Source organism: Mustela putorius, unplaced genomic scaffold (assembly GCF_011764305.1).
Source record: "Mustela putorius furo isolate JIRA1106 unplaced genomic scaffold, ASM1176430v1.1 tig00000129_pilon_pilon_pilon, whole genome shotgun sequence".
NCBI lineage: Eukaryota > Metazoa > Chordata > Mammalia > Carnivora > Mustelidae > Mustela > Mustela putorius.
The window spans coordinates 41,930,262-41,949,119 of NW_025421290.1; the positions used below are offsets into that span (position 1 = coordinate 41,930,262).

General features: G+C 46.3%; 1 long non-coding RNA gene across 1 annotated transcript; it reads right to left on the reverse strand.

Annotated features, from left to right (window-relative positions):
- Positions 1-3,057: 3,057 nt before the first annotated feature.
- LOC123390526 lies at positions 3,058-5,790 on the reverse strand. Its single transcript, XR_006605084.1, has 2 exons — positions 5,663-5,790; positions 3,058-3,330 (listed from the first exon to the last, which is right to left on the reverse strand). It is a non-coding gene; the product is annotated as an uncharacterized LOC123390526 (long non-coding RNA).
- Positions 5,791-18,858: the final 13,068 nt, after the last annotated feature.

Consider the following 18,858-nt stretch of genomic DNA (forward strand, 5'->3'; position numbering starts at 1 on the left):
CTAGGCCAGTATCCTGGGATCTGACATGAGCCATTAGGAATTTCTTAAGCAACCGCCGACTGGGAAAGGCAACTACCAGTGCTGAAAAAGTATGTTAAAACTCATTTTTTTTTTTTACAGTAAAAGTCCCAAAGATAGACAAAGACGCTGAGTTGACTCATCGCCCTCAAATAGAGGAGTCATCTTGATGGTGACATTCATCCTGACGTCCTGACGGTGCTGAACAGGTGGCCTATTCTGTCAGCCACGGGATCCAGGGCTGCGGGAACACAATGTGTCTCACTAGGTCATCTACGGGGGAAGAAGTGGACGACGGCTCCACAATCCTAAGGGTTTCAGTTAAAGGGAAAATTTGATTCTATGGGAGTCACTAAACAAATAGGAGGGAAATGAGGAATCGGCATGATCAGGGTGGGGAGCATAGGCAGGAAACACGTCGGAAAATGCCCTTTAGGCTTGTGATTGGCACTAGTGCAAATCAAGGCCAGGTGAGCTAGGAGCATGGAACAGGCCCTTAGCCCCAGACAGCATCAGCTGGGAGTCACCATCACGGTCATTCTGACCATGTTCTCGTGTCGGGCAAACTCCACTTCCGTTCTCTGGGTTCTACAGTCTGAGTGCCCACTAGCTGTTCCCGTGGTGGCTTCCTTACAGCCATGAGGGGCTTAAGGATCCCTGACTGGGCAGGAACAATGAGGAAGCTACCCCAGGGCATTTCTTACCCTCTTCTCTTTGCTCCCCTTAACACTTTCCCCCTGATGCCCAGAATCTGTTCTTCCTTGCTTAAAAAAATTCAAGCCCTCCCCCAAAGCTCACCTCTCCCATGAAACCTTCCTCGATCTTTCTGTTTTCATAACATGTACAGCTTGTACGTGCAGAGCTGACGGACACACAGACCTATTCTTCCCTGTCTGATGTGTGCTGACCTTTTCTTCCCCCAACTAGATGATAAAGTCCTTGAGGACAGAACCACGTCTCCCCTTTCTTGACATCACATGCCTGCTGCTATGATTTGGCAGTGAGTGTAGCTGGGGACACCCGAGGTGCTCAGACGGTCTCTGCTGGGGAATTTAAGGAGCCCTAAGCTGGCTTCTCAAGTGGATGGCATCAAATCAGCCTTGCTATTGGGCATCTACCAACCTTTCCCCTGCTTCTAGGAGCTGCGGGCATGCCTGGAGATTAAGTCCCTTTTCCGAGACCCTTGCCGTATCCGATTTGTTCTGGATTGGGTGTGTGCTCTTCTGTCAATCCCCCCCCACCAAGAACGCAAATCTGAACCATGCTTCCAGCGGCGCAGTCCCTGCTACCCACTATCCAGAGCAGCTCAGCGGAATTTCGGACTGCCCAGACTCTACCGTGTGGATTGTGCTCCACCCCTGTGTAGCTCATCCCTCATCCTCCCCGGCACCAACCAGCTCGCCCATCCCTCCATCTGACTCTTTCTGCCAAGACCTTCTGGAAACGCTTGCCTTGCTCCAGGGTTTCTGGCTGGTCTCTGAGTCCTTTCCACTCTGCCATCAACTGAGCCATCATTCCGAGACTTCAAAAAAAAAAAATATTCACCTCAAAATCCGAGACAAACACACACACACACACACACACACGCCCGTTTTCACAAATTCATTTATCAGTTGAGAAGATTTCCACTACCTTCCTAAATTAATACTCTCCATCTTCTGGCATTTCTCATCATCACTAATTCTTCCAACATCCAGCCTGGAATTTGCTTTAAGTCAAAGGAGATCATTTACCCCAACCCTCTTATTTGGTTCCCAGTCTCTATTTTACTACCCTACATTTATGCCTATTTAGAAGCCAGGGGTATAGGATTTTTGCTAATGATGACTTTAGCAAGGAATTCTCTTTGTCTGTTAGTAAATTGCCACGGCGCTAGAAGACTGTGTGGGAGGTCTCAACTTGGTCACCAGTTACCATCAAAATGCATTTATCCATTGCTAAAATGAGATAATCTCCTCTCAGCCTCAGAAACACACACACAAGTTCTCTCTCCCTCCCTCCCTTTCTCTCTCTCTCTGTGTCACTCCCCCAATGCCACTGGCCAGCTTTCTGTCTGGAACAATCAAAATACCTCCCAGCTGGAACGACAGCATCATTTTATTGACTCCGAAATCGGAGAGTGATAAAGCAAGTCGCAGCAGGCACAGCAGAAATGCACGGCTTTTGTGATTCGTATTTCAGAAATGATGCCTGACACCAAAGATGCAAAACAGAGTTTGCTATGTGTTGGCAAAAAATGGAGTTAAGGGCAGTCACCTCGGCTGAACCTTTCACACTCTAGAGGAAGCAATACCGCTACTGATTCCCGCCTTCACTGGGAGGTCACAGTGGACAGTACATTTCCTGCAACCATCCCCTCGCTGTTCTCTATGGGGGGAGCTGGCTAAGCAAATTGTGGTGTTTCCTAGGTAGTGATCTGGCTACGAGAATCGCAGTGGAAGCAGCATCCCCGGATTACAGCTTGCCCAGCCCCACCTCTGGACAAAAAGCTATCTTAGTCCACACTCTGCAAACCCAGAACCCCGGGGTGTGTGTGTGTGTGTGTGTGTGTGTGTGTGTCTTTTAACATCTCTCTCTGCTTTCCCTACTATAGAAAAACCCTGGAAATTCCCTCCCCCTGCAGGTTTCTACAGCATTTTCCTCTTCTTCTTACTCTGACTTGTATTCTCTCAGACCCAAGTACAGAAAAAGGTGCTGGGTTGACATTTTATGAGCCCTGGAATATAGGACGGTGTTGTTGGCAGAGAAACGGACAGAGTCACAGAAGATGGACCAGAGTCCTGAGACCTCAGTTAGATCTTTGCTGTTGGGGTCTTACAAACTCTCCTTCTTAAACACGTCTCCCAGCTCCCAGCATCTACAGAGCACTTAGACCTCCTGGGGAGAAGCTGCTGCTTGCCCATAAACCTCACTACCTCTGAAGTCTTGTTTCTGGACATCGGTTATGAGTCAGTGAAAAACCCCAAATGATCTCTGTATCAGGTGCTGTCCTGTCCCCTTGCAGCTTATGTCACAAACAAGAAAAAGGACTGAGCTCAATTTGCTGGAATCTCCCTCATGACAGCTCATTTTTATTTTGAAACAAGTGTTGGAAATTCTTAACACTAGGGGAGAGGCTTACAACAAATAAAAAATGAAAGCAGAAATGAGGCCGTTCACACGGTCTCCACTTTCACGAGTCGAAAAACGTCCATCAGTCAGCAACGCAGCTCAAACACTTTGTAACAGGCAGAATTCTCAGAGGGTCTCCAAGACGTCTGGCCCCTGGCGTGCTCAAGCCTTCTCCTAGCTGGCCGGCCACTCACCTCCGTCCTGCTGGGAAGAAATTCTGCAGATGTAATTAAGTGTCCACATCAGGTGACCTCACGACAGGGAGGTTGTTGGGGTGGTCTTGACCGAATCACGTGGCCCTTTAATCTGGATCTAAAGGTCAGAGACAGAGGAAGTCCAAGAGATTTGAAGTCCGAGAAGGATTCAACGAAAAGGAAATACTCCATTGCTGGCTTTGAAGACGGAAGAGCCAAGACATGTGGCTGTCCCTAGGACTGCTGGGAGCAGGCCCCCGGGGTGACAGCCAGTCAGGAAACAGGGTCCTCAGCCCTCCAGCAGCAAGACACTGAATTTCATGTTCATGGACAACGGCGCTGAGCTCCAGATGAGAGCACATCCTGGCCGACACCTTGATCTAGGCTTGTGAGAAACTGAGCAGAGAGTCCCACTGTTCCTCAGACCCCTTGCCCATGGAATCTGTGAGATAATACTGACTGTTGTTTTAAGGTGTTAAATGTGTGATAAAAACAAATACCAAAAAAAAGGGTTAAAAGCATTTTATCCAAGACTAAAACTCAACCTGCTCTGGCGAGGAACCCAGCAGCCTATCAACCACTGTAAACCAAATCCATCGGGCAAGCCCCTTACTGCTCAAAGTCTGATTGATGGACCAAAAGCATACACAGAGCCTGGGAGCTGCTGAGGAATGCAGCATCTCAGGCCCCATCCAGATTTTCTGAGTCAAATCTTCATTTTAAGAAATTCCCTGTGACTCATATGCATTTTAAAGCGTGAGAGGCAGTGGTTGGCACCCTCACTCAGAGCTGGAAATCTGGAATCAGCAAAACCTGGATTCTCCACGTGGCACCACAGTTTTACTGGCTGTGTGGCCTTGGACAAGTTGCTTAACCTCTCTGAGACTCTATTGATCCATAAAATGGAGCAAACAACAGTACCAACTTGTTAGGATTGTGGTGAAGATTAAATGGGACAGTCTGTAAAATACGTTAGCCCAGTGCCTCCTGGCACACAGTAAAGGCTTAATAAATGTTGGTCATTATTGGATTGGGCACCAAGAGTGGGGTGAGTCAAATCTAAAGGGGACAAATCCCATCAGTTGGAAGCCTGTAAGATCACTGTGGCGAACGTCCTTCTCTGAGAAATACATGGTCACAAGCTCCTCAGAGACTGTGGAAGGTCGTGACCTTACTTTTCTACCCCAGTAAGCATCCCCTGACCCCAGGTTGGGTCAGTCCCACCCTCCCATCACAAGCATGGACTCTTGTAACCACCTGTGTCTCCCGGCCCCCGCCCCTCAGAGGTCTCCCCTACCAGCATTAACCTCTTAACCCCACTGGGCTCCACCTCACTTAGCTAATGAGATCTGGCCAGAAACCATGGCGACGGTTGTCCGACACCCTGAGCAGCTGGCATCCCTGGCTATCGATGACAGCTCCCCCCACAGACAAGATGAATGGGCATGTCAGCGGCCGAGCACGAGCCATGCGGCTGGTTAGGCAGAAATCTAAGGTTCTTTTCATTTCTGCTGAAGGGAATGGTGACAATGGCAGCAGCATTGAGTGTGAGGACAAATGAGCACACGGACAGTTACAAATGGCCAGAATGAGAGAGAAGTCATCTGCCACAGGCTCGGGGAGGTCCTGCTCCCCTTTCTGGTTTCTCTGCTCCCGGCACACGCTCCTCTCCCTTGCTTGATCTTCGGAGTCCGGGCTGAAGAAATCTCCGTGGTTCAATATAAGTAATGAGGACGACATTGACAATAATAATAGCCCTCATTTGCTGAGTGCTCCAAGTGCCAAGCACTTCTCATGAATTATGTACACTCCTTATGACGACTCCGTGGAGAAGACATGATTAGGTCTCTTTTTAGGCAAGGAAACAGGTTCAGGGAGGTTAAGTGGCTTGCCCAAGTTTACACAGCAGCTATATAGTTGCCCTTGGAGTCAAGCCTGGGTGTGCTTGACTTGGAAGCCTGCGCTCTCTTCTCTTTGTCTCTGCAACATAGCCGTTGCCCTGACTCCTTGAAGAGGCTCCCACCCCTCTGTGTTGAACCCCACCTTTGGGTCTTTGATGCTAAGGCCAGTCAGCTCCTGAAGGGCCTTTCTCAATCCCTCCCAGGTGTGCACCAACCACTCTTGGATCCTGTCCTCTGTCCTTAGATGCCCACCCATCCTGTCCTCTGTCCTCAGACGCTGGACAAAGACAGCACACACCACTTTCTTGCTGTCCACATGGTTCTGCTCTACGGGGTTCCTCATCTCACTGCTTGCAGGGGTACTGGCAGGGTCTGCCCAGTAAGGGACTGGATTGACACCCTGAGGCTTGGATAACCATCACTCCCCCCGGACTTCACCTCACAAGTGGAGTCTCCTATGTCCTCCAGCCTGATTCATGGTGGCAGAATTGCTTCTGGGATGTTCCAGGTGTTAAAGTAATTAAATAAGGAAGCCATTGGATTGAGATGGCCTTACCGCCTTGGCAGCCTACGTAAAGAACCAAACTCTAAGCCAGAGTCGATGCATTTAAACCCGAGAAAATGAAACTTAAGAACAGCCCGTCGCAAGCACACAAACAGGCTTCCCCAAATAAGGCAATTGCGTAAGCCATGGTCAATGGAGTAATCTCCTTGCTTTGTTTCTCCATCCTCTCTATAAAAACCTCTCCCCTAGCTTCTGTCAGTGGAGTGCTCCAGACCGTTGTTGGTTTGACTTCCAATTCGAAAGGATGTATATTCAAAGAAACCCTTGAAGAAAAGTTTTACTATGCCTCAGTTTACCTTTTAATGCAGGGAAACCCTTCCACTTCGGTTCTGCCTTCAGTTCCTGGTCTGTACTGTCTTGAATATTCTTTTTTTTTTTTCCTTCCAAAACCACATTCTATAGCTTCAGTTCATACCTGATTCAAAATCCACTCTACTGCTCATGGAATAACTCCTTGATCTGGAACCATATTCCTCCACGATCTGACCTCAATGACCCTTCCAAGTACCAACCCCACTTTCCAGCCAACCCTTTCTTGTCCCTTCTCTATTATTTTTTGCTGGGACTTTGCCCAGCTCTACTCTGTCAGGAATGCCCATTTTCTTCATACCATTTCTGTGTTCTCCAAGATCTAGCTCAAAAGCCATCTTCAGCACAAAAATGGCTCCAATCCTGCCAGCCAGAAATAATCCCTTCCTTCAGTTGATCTGCTGTGACACTTTATTCGCACTTTTCTGGTGACACAATCATTTTATAGATTTCACCATAGGTAAGTAGGTACATAATTTTTCTCCCCCTTTAGACTATCAGGTGTCTGAGACCTGACCATCTGATTTTTTTTCTTTTTGGTAGACTTACAATGCCTAGGAAATGCCTTAATAAGTGCTTGCTATAAACCTATTGATCCATCAGCTGGATGGTGGATGAATGGGTAAATGGACAGATGGATGGATGGATGGATGGATGGACAGATGGATGGATGGATAGATGCATGGAAGGGAGGTTACAGGTATTGGGACTCTGGCTGTTTTTTTCACTGGGCTGCTATGACAGGAGAAAGCTGTGTCTGTCAGGTAAACAGGCCATCACAATTATGGAAGAGGAAGAAAAATTTGGACAAATGAGCCATGCTGGATGTAAAATCAGACTATGCATGTTCACTGTTTTGTTGTTGTTGTTGTTTATCTTTATCAGGCTATATCAGTAAGATAATTTAAAATATGAGTTAAAGAAAAACCCAACTCTTCAACCTAGCTTTCATGGTCAATACATTTGTTGGAATGAATATAGGAAGTCAGAGATAAGGGGTAGGATCCGGATTGGTGGCTTCAAAGCCTCTTTCCATTTTTCTAGTGTCCTGTCCTCATCCTAAACTTCATCCTAAGATAAGTTCCCTGGTTTCAGGAAGTCTTCCAGTAGTCAATGGGCTAACTGTCTCCCTTTATATATTCTGCTAATTTTCTATGGTTCTTTTTTAAGGATAAGGAAGCATACTTGCCAGAAGTGCCTAGAAAACCTCTCTCCATGACTCATTGGCCCAAACGGGCCTCAGTCAGCCTCATCCACACCCATTCATGGTAGTGGGGATGAGGATGGGGCTTAGACCACTGAGGGTCTCCCTGGAGCTGTGGCAGAACCCATGATGGAGAGTCACTACAGGACCCATTACACAGCAGACTGTTTTATGGGTTCTACACCCATTAAGGGCTGGTTCTTGGGAACTTATCATTTTAGATAAGCAATAAACAATGGAAAAATGTGTCCTCTGAAAGATCTCATTGCGCCAGATACTACAATGCATCTGCTGTTCTTAAAGTCCTTCAGAGCTTCTCGTGCAAATCCATGGTTAGTCAGTAGGGTTAACTGAACACATATTATTTGGGTAGCATTATTCTAAGCACTACGCAAAGCTAGAAAAAAGGATACAATGCAATGACTTTTTTAAAAAATAGGATGGGGTTTGAGAAAGTAGCTCTCTTTTTTAAAGGCAGTCTTAATTCTACTCATTTATTTTCCAGACCATAGAAACTACTTAAGTTGTGTCCTCCTCTCTTTGCCCTCTCTCATTTAACTCTCCCTTTTCTTGTTATTATTTTTCTCCTCTAATTCTTTGCTTGATTTAGGAAGGCAACATAGTAGAGATTACTAGGGTAGAATCTGGAGTCAGGCTTTCTGGGTGGGAGTGCTGACTTTGAGCCGAGCTATGACTTTCTAGCCAAGCACATCATTGCTCTAAGCTTCCGTGTTTCAATGGTGAATCATACCTAATTATTACATCTTCTTGGATGGTGCACATGGAAAGTGGTTAGTAAAGGTTAACTATTTTAATTCTCTTCCTCATTCATTCTCTTTTGATGGTGCCATATTTTTATATCCTCCTCTTCCTTGTTATATCCCAGAGTGATAGGTGGTTCAGAAATAGAGTCAAGGTTAGAGTTATTCCAGGGAGGAATAGAATGGAACCACTTCATTTCTGTCTCTTCTCCTCATTATAATAAGGGTATTTAAAGAGTGAATATAATTAAAGGGCGAACATGTGCAAAACCAGTTGAAAGGCACACATATGTGCTACATACGCGAGCAGGAGGAGAATGTTCTAGAATCTGCAAGAATCTCCCAGCTGACAATTTCAGTTCATCGAGGCCTAGTTTTGCTCAGCTGGCAAGGGCACTTTCTAATAAAACTCGGTGATGGCTTTACTTTCAGAACGTGGTGCCCCAGTTTATCTATTTTATGGCTGCAGACTGCTTCCCCGATCCTGGCCAGCCATCTGTAAATACATCCATTGTTTAGAAGATGATCAGTTGGAAGAATCTGATTGAAGCAAGTGCAGGTCTATCATCCTGGTAGAAAGCAACAACTACTACACTCTCATGGTGGCAATTAGTGGCATGGTTGCGCATGAAGAGAACGCAGACCATCGCCTTGGTAGAGCTCGTGGAAGACCAAGCAGTGGGAAGCCAAAGATCAACAGCAGTTGACAGCCCACAGCAAATACTATTCCTGTGTCCCTTGCCTTCGGTGCCCCTGTCTCTGTCCAGAGACGAGAATGTTGTAGACTATTAACATTTCCTCTCCACACCAGCCACAAATGCTTCTCCACTGACAGCTTCCTCTGCCTGGAATGCTCTTCCTCCAGATACCCACAGGGCTAGAACCATCACTTCTTTCAGGGCTTTGCTCAAAGATCACCTTCTCAGGGAAGCTGTCTAGCCGTTCTATTGGAAATTTGCCACCCCTCTAACATTGAAAGGACCCCTTCCCTGCTTTATTCTTTTCTCTTTGGGCTTTACAAGTATCTACCATACAATATAGTTAACGTATTTATCTTATTCATTTTCTACCTTCCCTAATAGAATATAAATGCCCTGAAGGAGGGCTTTGGGGTCTCTTTTGCTGATTATATTATCCCTGGTACCCAGCGTAATGCCTGGCATATATTTGGCTCTCAATGAATATTTGTTGAATGAATGACTTAATGAATTTGGGTGATTAATTGATCAGTGTATCTTCTCTGATAATGTGAACTTAATGAGACCAGAGACCAAGATGTGTTTTTTTCCCCACTTCTGTATTCCTAGAGCTAATCACAGGGCCTAGCAGGTAGTAGATACTCAGTATGTATTTTTAAAATAAATAATTGAAAATACCAGTGATGCCAGAATTGACAGAAGGAATCTATTGGAGGGAACATGGTTATGCAGATGTCTTCACAGCTATGAGGCTGCCCAAACAGTCTCCAAGTTAACCTGAGAGTAACATTGGGTATTGTTAGGAGTCACTTTTCACGTACACTTAGGGTCTGACAACTTGAAACGACACACCCTAGGCTGTGGCAGTGGTGCTACACCGTGCTTGGGGTTGGGGTTCTAGAAACATATTTAGAAAAAAATTACATTAAAAACCTCTTTAATCACCCATACGGTACAGATCACAGTGCTTCACGCATTCGGTGCCATCTCTCAGTAAGTTCAATACAGCCAGTTTTTCCCCAGAGTTGGAACAGATGGCCAGGGCTGTTTCTTTGGTTAAGCACCAGATGAAGTAGTTGGCGTGAATGTAAGGGCCATATTGTTGGGGAGGAAATGACATCTATGTATATGTTCATCTGTATTCTTTTCTTTTATTCAACATATAGTTGACTTCGAGCAACTTACTTGTGTACATAACACCACTGGACTATTTGGCCCTCAGTGGTGCCAGACCCTCTTTATGGTTTATCGTGGAGAAAGGTATAAAGAAGGGTGCGAAATAACCCGTGGGAGGCATTGCAGTGGCTGGTGTGGCCAACGGGAGAATGTCAACCATTATGATTTTCCAAATTAAAAAGTAAAAAAGCGTTTTATCTAAATTGTATACAGAGCCTAAATCCCTACAGAAAATAACAAAGAGCATGTATGAAGCTGTTCCTAGATACTGGGTACTAGGTTCCTAGGTACTGGGTACTGGGTTCTTGATGTATATTCTCATTGACCTGCCTCATACAACCCTTTGAAGAAGGTATTATACTCCCTGTGACTCTGCTGTGATTCTTCAAAACAGCCAGGCAGGCATGCAGGTTTGGCCCATTCCCCAAAGAACACATTTAGCTGTAGCCAATGATGGAGACACTCTGAGCCCTGGGTATGATACAAACAGTTGTATCCTTTTCTCTTGAGTTGTCTTTTAGTCCATATCAAGTCTGCCTTATAGGGGTGCTTAAATACCTCTTCCCCACTTCATAAAAGTAACTGGGGTAGGGGCACCTGGATGGCTCAGTTGGGTAAGCATTGACTCTTGATCTCATCTCAGGCCTTGATCTCAGGGTCAAGCCCCGAGTTGGGCTCCATGCTGGTTGTGGGAGTTGGATGTGGAGCCTACTTTAAAAATAAATAAATAAAGTAGTAAGAAGAAATCAACTTGTTCTAGGAGTTGTACATTATGGTGCTCCCTTTACTGGTAGGAGTGGAAAAGAAAAAATTCCATGTTGATTAGAACTTGTCAGTTATTCATAAACCAACTCATTTGAGGGGTGGAAAAAATGATTGTCACTTCCTATGTACCTCTTTTGAACATGGTCTCTACTCAGTGTCCTATTTTCTACATTGGGTACATTTTTTCTTCAATCTGCTTTCAATGGAACGACTACTCATACAGCACCATCGCCCTGGACAGGTAGCACTGGAAGATCCACCTTGCTCATTTGTGATAGCTCCTCTTGTGCTTTTTCCTTAGCCTCTCTAGGTATCACAATTTCTTCCACATCATCCAAAAACATTTTCAGTATTGATCATAAGTATGGTCCATGCTGTCAATATGTCTAAAACTTCTATCATTTTCACTTCCTTTCTTTTCAATCCCTTCTTCCTTAGGAGCCTGGCTTGGTCCTACCACCAGAAACCATGTTTGAAGAACTCTCCCTGATCACACTGGTGAAGACTGGCAAGGAGCAAAGGGGAAGAGGCAGAGACATGGCAATGCTGCTTCTCACATTTACAGATGGTGACGGTGGTTTGTGGGGACTTTAATCAACTTTCCCCATGTTACTCACCTAGTAAGTACCTGAGCCAGGGACTGAACCTGGGTCAACAAGGCTCCAAAACACTGTTTCCATTCTACCACACTGCTCCTCAGAGGCAGGAAAATCCCATTAAATGCAAATTTGGGGCAAAAATGATGGCCAGATTTTGTGTGAATGGATAGAATCTTATATGACTCACTAAATGGGTCTGGCAGTGTGACCTTGGAAGGAAGGACAAGATAAGTGAAGAACTTCCTGAAATCATCAAGGGCACGAAGGACCAATATTTACTCTGTGCACGGGACCATCCTAGATGTTTTGAAGGAGACACAGGGCATCCTAGAAGGTCACACTCAAGAAGCACTCCCTTCGCTGAAGGGAAAAGTTATGCCTTATAATAGGGCACCTCCTGGAAACAGAATGCATTCAAACTACAATTAAGAAGAATTTAAGGGGGCCGCCTGGGTGGCTCGGTGGTTTGGACTGCTGCCTTCGGCTCGGGTCATGATCTCAGGGGCCTGGGATCGAGCCCCGCATCGGGCGGGCTCCCTGCTCCGCAGGAAGCCTGCTTCTCTCTCTCTCTCTCTCTCTCTCTCTGCCTACTTGTGATCTCTGTCTGTCAAATAAATAAATAAAATCTTTAAAAAAAAAAAAAAGAAGAATTTAAGGGACTAATATGTTTATAAAGGTGAGGGTGAGGTTTAGGGAACTGGAAAAGGAACATGCAGTGCCCTGGGACCAGCAGCGGTGGGATTCTATGACCTACCCCTCCCCGCAGGCAAGGGCAAGGGGAAGGAGCAGAGTAGAGCTGCATGAGGAGCAAGGGACACTCTCCTACCCCAGGAGCTGTGACCTCCAGTAGGGAGAAGCTGCCGGTCCACAGCGATCCATCAGGGAGGGGGCCACGGTCATAAATATCTCAACCTACTCTTCAATATCCTGGTGATGCTTCCCATAGCCAACCCCAACCAGAAGCTAGAGGGTAGGCATTGATTTTATTCATAAAGACCAGCCTCCCAGGCACAGCCAGGGATAAAAAAGGGCAAACAGTGGATCTAAAAGGGCAAATGAAAGCTAATTTTATTAAAAAAAAAAAAAACAGCATATCATTTAAGTGTCTTACAAAGTTTGCTATTATAGGAGTATTGCTATAGATTATCTTGCGTAGTAAAATACACTTTATGCACCTTTAACTGCCATTTTTATATACCCTGTTGTTCTCTTACTAGGTTAGTTTTTTTTTTTTTAAGATGTTATTTATTTATTTATTCTGAGAGACAGAGCATGAATTGGGGGAGAGGCAGCGGAGGAAGGAGAAGGAGAGGGAGAAGCAGACTCCCTGCTGAGCAGGGAGCCCAACGCAGGGCTCAACCCCAGAACCCTGGGATCATGACCTGAGCCAAAGGCAGACCCTTCACCAAGTGGACCACCCAGGCGCCCCTCTTATTAGGTTAGTTTCAAGTAAGAATGGCCCAAGGTAAATATTGAAGTCCACTGGCTTCCTGGCCCAAGCCAAATGAAAGGCAAGGTGACACAAAGCTTTCTGAAGGAGCACATTTCAGCTGCATTGCGTGAACAGTGCTTTTGCGCAATCCTTTTCCCATTGTGCTGCTTTATTTCATTCACTCAGATTTGTCTCCATTATTTAAAAACTCTTTCTTTCTTCCATTTTTGCCCTCTCCTTTTCCTCCAGTAAGAAAGGCTGCTTGGCTCACACCTCCATTAACAGATGCTTGAAAATAATGCACCATGGCAACTTTTCAAGGATTTTCCTCTTTCCTCCCTCCAGAGAGAGAAAAAACAAAAGGGTGAGGATAGCTTGAGGGATTGGACCAGAACATTGTTTTACTGGAATTTGCAGCTGTTTCTGGATTGCAGAAGGCACTAGAGGGAAACAATGTGCTCAGGGACTGAAGGAAATGGTTTGGCTCCAATCTGTCCCAAGTCATCTGGGGAGGAATTTTCTCATTGTTACAGAGGTTGCAACGCTGCAAAGATTTTGCATCTTTTGACACAGAGTGCGCAGGGAGGGCAAGAAAAGAGAAATCCACGTATGACGTAGGACAGGAGCAAAGAAGGCAAAGGCAAAGAAATAACTGACCTTTGGTTAGTGTACAAGTCATTCTGCAGGCTCTGGCCTAAATGTGTGGTCGATAAAAGGGTCACCATTTTTTTTTAATTTAAATTTTAATTTTTTTTAAAGATTTTATTTATTTAGTTGACAGAGATCACAAGGAGGCAGAGAGGCAGGCAGAGAGAGAAGAGGAAGTAGGCTCCCTGCTGAGCAGAGAGCCCAACGCAGGGCTCAATCTCAGGACCCCGAAATCATGACCTGAGCTGAAGGCAGAGGCTTTAACCCACTGAGCCACCCAGGCGCCCCCCCACCACCTGTTTTAAAGATTTTATTTATCCATTCGAGAGAAAGAGAGAGGGTGTGTGTGCCTACATGTGAGTGGGGGGGAGGGGCAGAGGGCGAGAACCTTCAAACAGATGCCCTGATGAGTGGGGACCCCAACACAGGACGCCTTCCTGCCACCCATGAAATCATGACCTGAACCGAAAGCAAGATGCTCAACAGACTGAGCCACCAAGGCGCCCCTTGCCATTATTTCTAAGAGCTTGAGGGCTAGGGTGAGTTGATGAGATTTCCATTTTCACCCCACAGGCAAAATAAAGGCGGGGTTTGTATATGCATATGGATCTAGTTGATGAATGAATGAATGAAAAGAGTCCAATAGCAGATTTTCAAGCAATATTTACATAAGAGGCTCATTGGCTTCTCATCAAATGTGAAAAGCTAGATTTATATGCTGAAATATTACTGGCCCTATAGATCTATAGGACAAATAAACCCATATATACCTCTGTACTCATATGTCTATATTTCTGGTACTATTTGAGAAACTTCTGAAACTGTATTTTCCTCCTGGTTACTATCCCTGCCACAGAGCCTGGAATCTCTGTGGAAAGAGTCTATAAAACACTTTTTAAGTCAGGCAAAGATCAAACTAGGTGGATAGCTACGGAGAACCTACCCAGCATTCGTTCCAACTTCTGTTGGTAGATATGTCAGCTTACTTTGGGGTTTGCATATATTCTCTCATTGATTTTTTTATTTTTTTATTTTTATTTTATTTTTTTAAAGATTTTATTTATTTATTTGACAGATCACAAGTAGGCAGAGAGGCAGGCAGAGAGAGAGAGAGGAGGAAGCAGGCTCTCCGCGGAGCGGACGGCCCGATGCGGGGCTCGATCCCAGGACCCTGGGATCATGACCTGAGCTGAAGGCAGAGGCTTTAACCCGCTGAGCCACCCAGGCGCCCCCAAAAAAGATTTTGTTTATTTGTCAGAGAGAGAAAGAGAAGGAACAAGCAGGGGGAGGGGCAGGCTCCCCACTGAGCAAGGAGAGGAATGTGGGAATTACCTCTCCTAACAACACGGGGAAGTCCTAACCCTTAGTACCTATGAATGTGACCTTATTGGAAATAGGATCTTTGCAGATGATCAAGTTAAGACGAGGTGATCCAATGTGCCTTGTGTCCTCATGCAAAGGGCACATTTGGACCGAGAAACAGATACAAAGGGATGAAGAGTGTGAAGACACGGGAGAAAACGGGCCTCTACAAGCCAAGGAATGCCTGTCGCTACCAGAAGCTAGAAGAGAGACAAGAAACAGATTCTCCCTCACAGCCCCAACCCTTCCATCTCCTCGATAAGCCATCCGTTCTGTGATGCTTCGATCTGGCAGCCCAAGGAAATCAATACGGATTAGGTCTGATGAGATTTTCTGGCACAATCTTTTGATTTCTTCAGTGAAGAACCTGAAGCTTTAAAAGTAAAAAGGCTTAGGACTCACGGAGCGCCGTCATCCCTCCGCCTAGCCCTATAACTGGTCTGGTTTGGATGACGACAACAGGCTTCCCCTCTGCTCAAGCCAGTGGAGGAAGGACATCTCTCTCCTCCAGTACAGTTGCTCCTGGGCCTTAACAATCGAAACAAGACTTTGGCATTATTAATATGAAGTAGAAATGTTCATTCCGTGACTCTCCGTCTCAACGGATTTCACTTAGTGCTCACGGGCTCATCATTTCCACAATTACAGAAGCTTGACGAGATGGTTGATCCAGACTACACCTTACATATGCAAGGAGGGAACTTCTTGGGAAAGTCACTACTTGGGAAAGTCAAGGACAATTTCACCTACATCTGGTGGCTTCTCTTGTAAGAACCTAAAGCTCTGGGGAAGCTGCTAGAGCTTCCGCGGCAGGCAGAGCTGTGACTGGTGAGAGGCACAGAGTGGGAAGGCGCTCAGCCTGCCCGCCCCATTCCCCTTCAGCTTCTCCTGGGTCCCGCACGTCTGTCCTGCCCAGTGCTGCCCGTCCTCGGGGGCGGGGGATGGGAGGCTCCACTAATCTCTGACTCAGTGCTCTCAGTGGCCTATCCCCAAGTGCCCATTGGACAAGGGGGAGTCAATCCTTTTGCTTTTTTACTCTCTGGATGCCAACACGGCATGGTGCTAGGAGCACCGGTGAGGCCTGTTGAAGAGCGATAATTCAGCGGAATTAATTTGAAGATCTAATTGGCTTTATGCAATAATTCATGAACCCGGCAGCATCTCATCTAGCAAACAGAAGGGCGCTCCCAGCAGCTGTACACAGTGGAAAGATCTGGGGAGGGGGGACGGGTTAAGTGGGTGATAGGCATTAAGGAGGGCACTTGTGATCAGTGCTGGGTGTTGTCAGTGATGGATCACTAAATTCAACTCCTGAAACTAATATTCTACTGTATGTTGACCAACTGGAATTTAAGTAAAAACTTTATGGGGGGGGAAGGGGGAAAAAAAAACCCCAAAGTGGGAAGATTTTATAGGCAGAAATAGGGCAAGACCAGGAGGTTATTAGCAAAAGAAAAGAAAGGATTATTTCAGGCGAGGTCACCTTCCTGTGGGGGAACCAGAGAGGGTCCCATGGTGGTGACCTCACTCGTGCTGACCAGGATATTTCAGACCGACTGGTTTAAAATTCCATTCCCAGGAATTGCTGAAACGGAAGTTAAATGAGGTCTTTTATGCTGGTGGGACTTAGCCAAAGCGACTCCATTTGGGGCCTGTTGTTTCTTTTTCACAGGATGGTGGAGTTAAGGGTCGTTTATGATCTGTTCCAGAAGGGAGGCCTAATTCAAAGAGCAGTTGGGATGTAAGAGAAGGGCTGGGGGTCAACCTCAGCCTCGGTCAGCTGGACGGAGGCGAAGGCATGCAGACAGGACCACGGATGGCCAGACCCTTGGACGTGAGGCTCGAGGCAGAGCCCTGTGAAGGTGAAGCGGGAAGATCTCGCAGAGCTGGGGTTTGGTGGACAGTTACGACACTCGCCCGAAGAAAGAAAGAGGGAGGGAATAAAGACGAAGATGGAAGAATCGAGACACGGTCAGCGAGGGGCTGGCCAGGACGCAGGGAAGACAAGTTTAAATCGGGTCTGCTTAATGCAGACGTCATTTTCATTTTACTTTAATGGGTTCGCCAGACAAGCTGACTCTTACATTTTCAATTTTCCTAATCTTTTATAGGAGCATTTCCATTGCCTTTCAGGCTCTGATGGAAGATTAGCTCCAGTTAGAGTTTGTTAAATGAACTAGCTTCAGCGAGCTCCGTGAAGTCGGCCTCATCAATCAGCAGCCGCTTTCTTTAATCATTTCCTCCGCTCTTTCCTGGCTTCTCCCTCGCTTATCTTTCCCCGGCGTGGGGGAAGCAGCGACCCAACACGGTGTCCTTGATCGTGACTCCCACTCTTATCGCTGGTTCTCCTTCCTGTCAGCCCGCAGTGCTTTCTTCTCATTCCTCCTCTCCAGGGGCTTCCCTCCAGTGGAATGTGTTCCTGGGGCAGACACTACTTTGTCCTCAACTCTGCCCCCAGACAAGACTCCAGACCAGATCTTATCTGGGTACTTCTGTGGGTGTCTCTGTCTCTGCCTACAAACTTGGCAAGCGTCTTCAGGCAGAGAGTCACGGACGGAACACTCCTGTGACAAGAAACTCCCACAGAGAGTGTCAGGAAATGGGGGTTCTCAGAGGCTCCGGGGAGCCGGAGCTCAGTGCTAATGGTGAGAAAACTGTGGGGGAGGTCACAAGGCCGGACTTTCAAACTTAGACAAAGCTGCGAATCTGGCCGAATTTATCCCCAGCCCTGCCACTCTGCTTACAGCCTCCCCCATCCCCCACCGTGGCCAGGTTTTCAAGGTCACATGCTCTTCCTGGATGCTCTGGTCTCCTTTCCCAGCCTGCCAACCTGGACTGCCAGTAAGATTCAGAATCGAATGTTCCATGCTTCTGCTTATTCGAATTTACATTTAATTCGCTTTCAGTCAGTGATGGAGAGGACGGAAGATCTGAACAGATATGTGACTGGAGAAGACATAAGGATGGCAAATAAATACATGGAAAAGTGAGCTGCATCGTCCGCCATTAGGGAAATACAACTTAAACCCACAGCGAATTACCGCTACACAGTCACCGGAATGGCAAGTTAAATTGCCATCAAAAAACTGAATTTTTTTTTTTAATTAAAAAGATTAAACATACTAAGTATTGGCAGGAATGTAGAGTGACTGGAAGTCCCATACGCTGCTGGTGGGCGTGCAGAATGATATCGCCCCCGTGGAAAACCATGTCGATGGTTTCTCAGAAGCATAAATGTACCATATGACCCAGACATTCCCCTTCTAGGTATTTACCCAAGAAAAATGAAAGCAGATGTCCACACCGTGATGTACACAAACCTTCACAGCAGCCTCATTTATAACAGCTCCAAACTATAAACAACTTACATGAGTCTAATCCAGCGGTCATAACAAAATTGCACAGACTGCATGGCCTTCACCATGGAAATTCATTTTCTCACGGTTCTGGGGCAGGAAAAGTCCAGGATCGGGGTTCCGGTAGGGTTTAGGTTTTGGTAAGGGCTCTCTTCCTGGCTTGCAGAGGGCCACTTTGCCCTCCCATGACCTTTCCTCTGAGGGCACTTGGAAAGATAGAGAAAGAGAGAGTGCGAGCAAGAGAGCTTTCTAGTATTTCTTCTTATAAGGACGCTAATCCTATCCAATCAGGGCCCCACACTTAGGACTTCATTTTACCTTGATTACTTCTTAAAGATCCGTTTTCCAAACACAGTCACATTATGGGGGGATAGGGTCTCCCCATAGTAATTGGGGGGAGGGGGAGTCCCATGTCAGTACCCAGCACAACCCTAACATCCATCAACAGAGGACCGGCTACCCCACTTAAGGTTATGTATGGATGTACAATGGTACACTCTTCAGCAATTCAAAGGAATAGACTACTGTACTCAGCACTACAGGTAACGCTCACAATAAGCATGCAGTGAAAGAAGCCAGATGAGAAAGAGAATACATACCAGAGGATCTCATGTAGATAAAATCTTAGAGGGCCACCTGGGTGGCTCATTCGGTGAAGCATCTGGGACTCTCTCTTTCGACTCAGGTCATGATCTCAGGGTTGTGAGATGGAGCCCTGCGTCAGGCTCCCTGCTGAGCGTGGAACCTGCTTAAGATTCT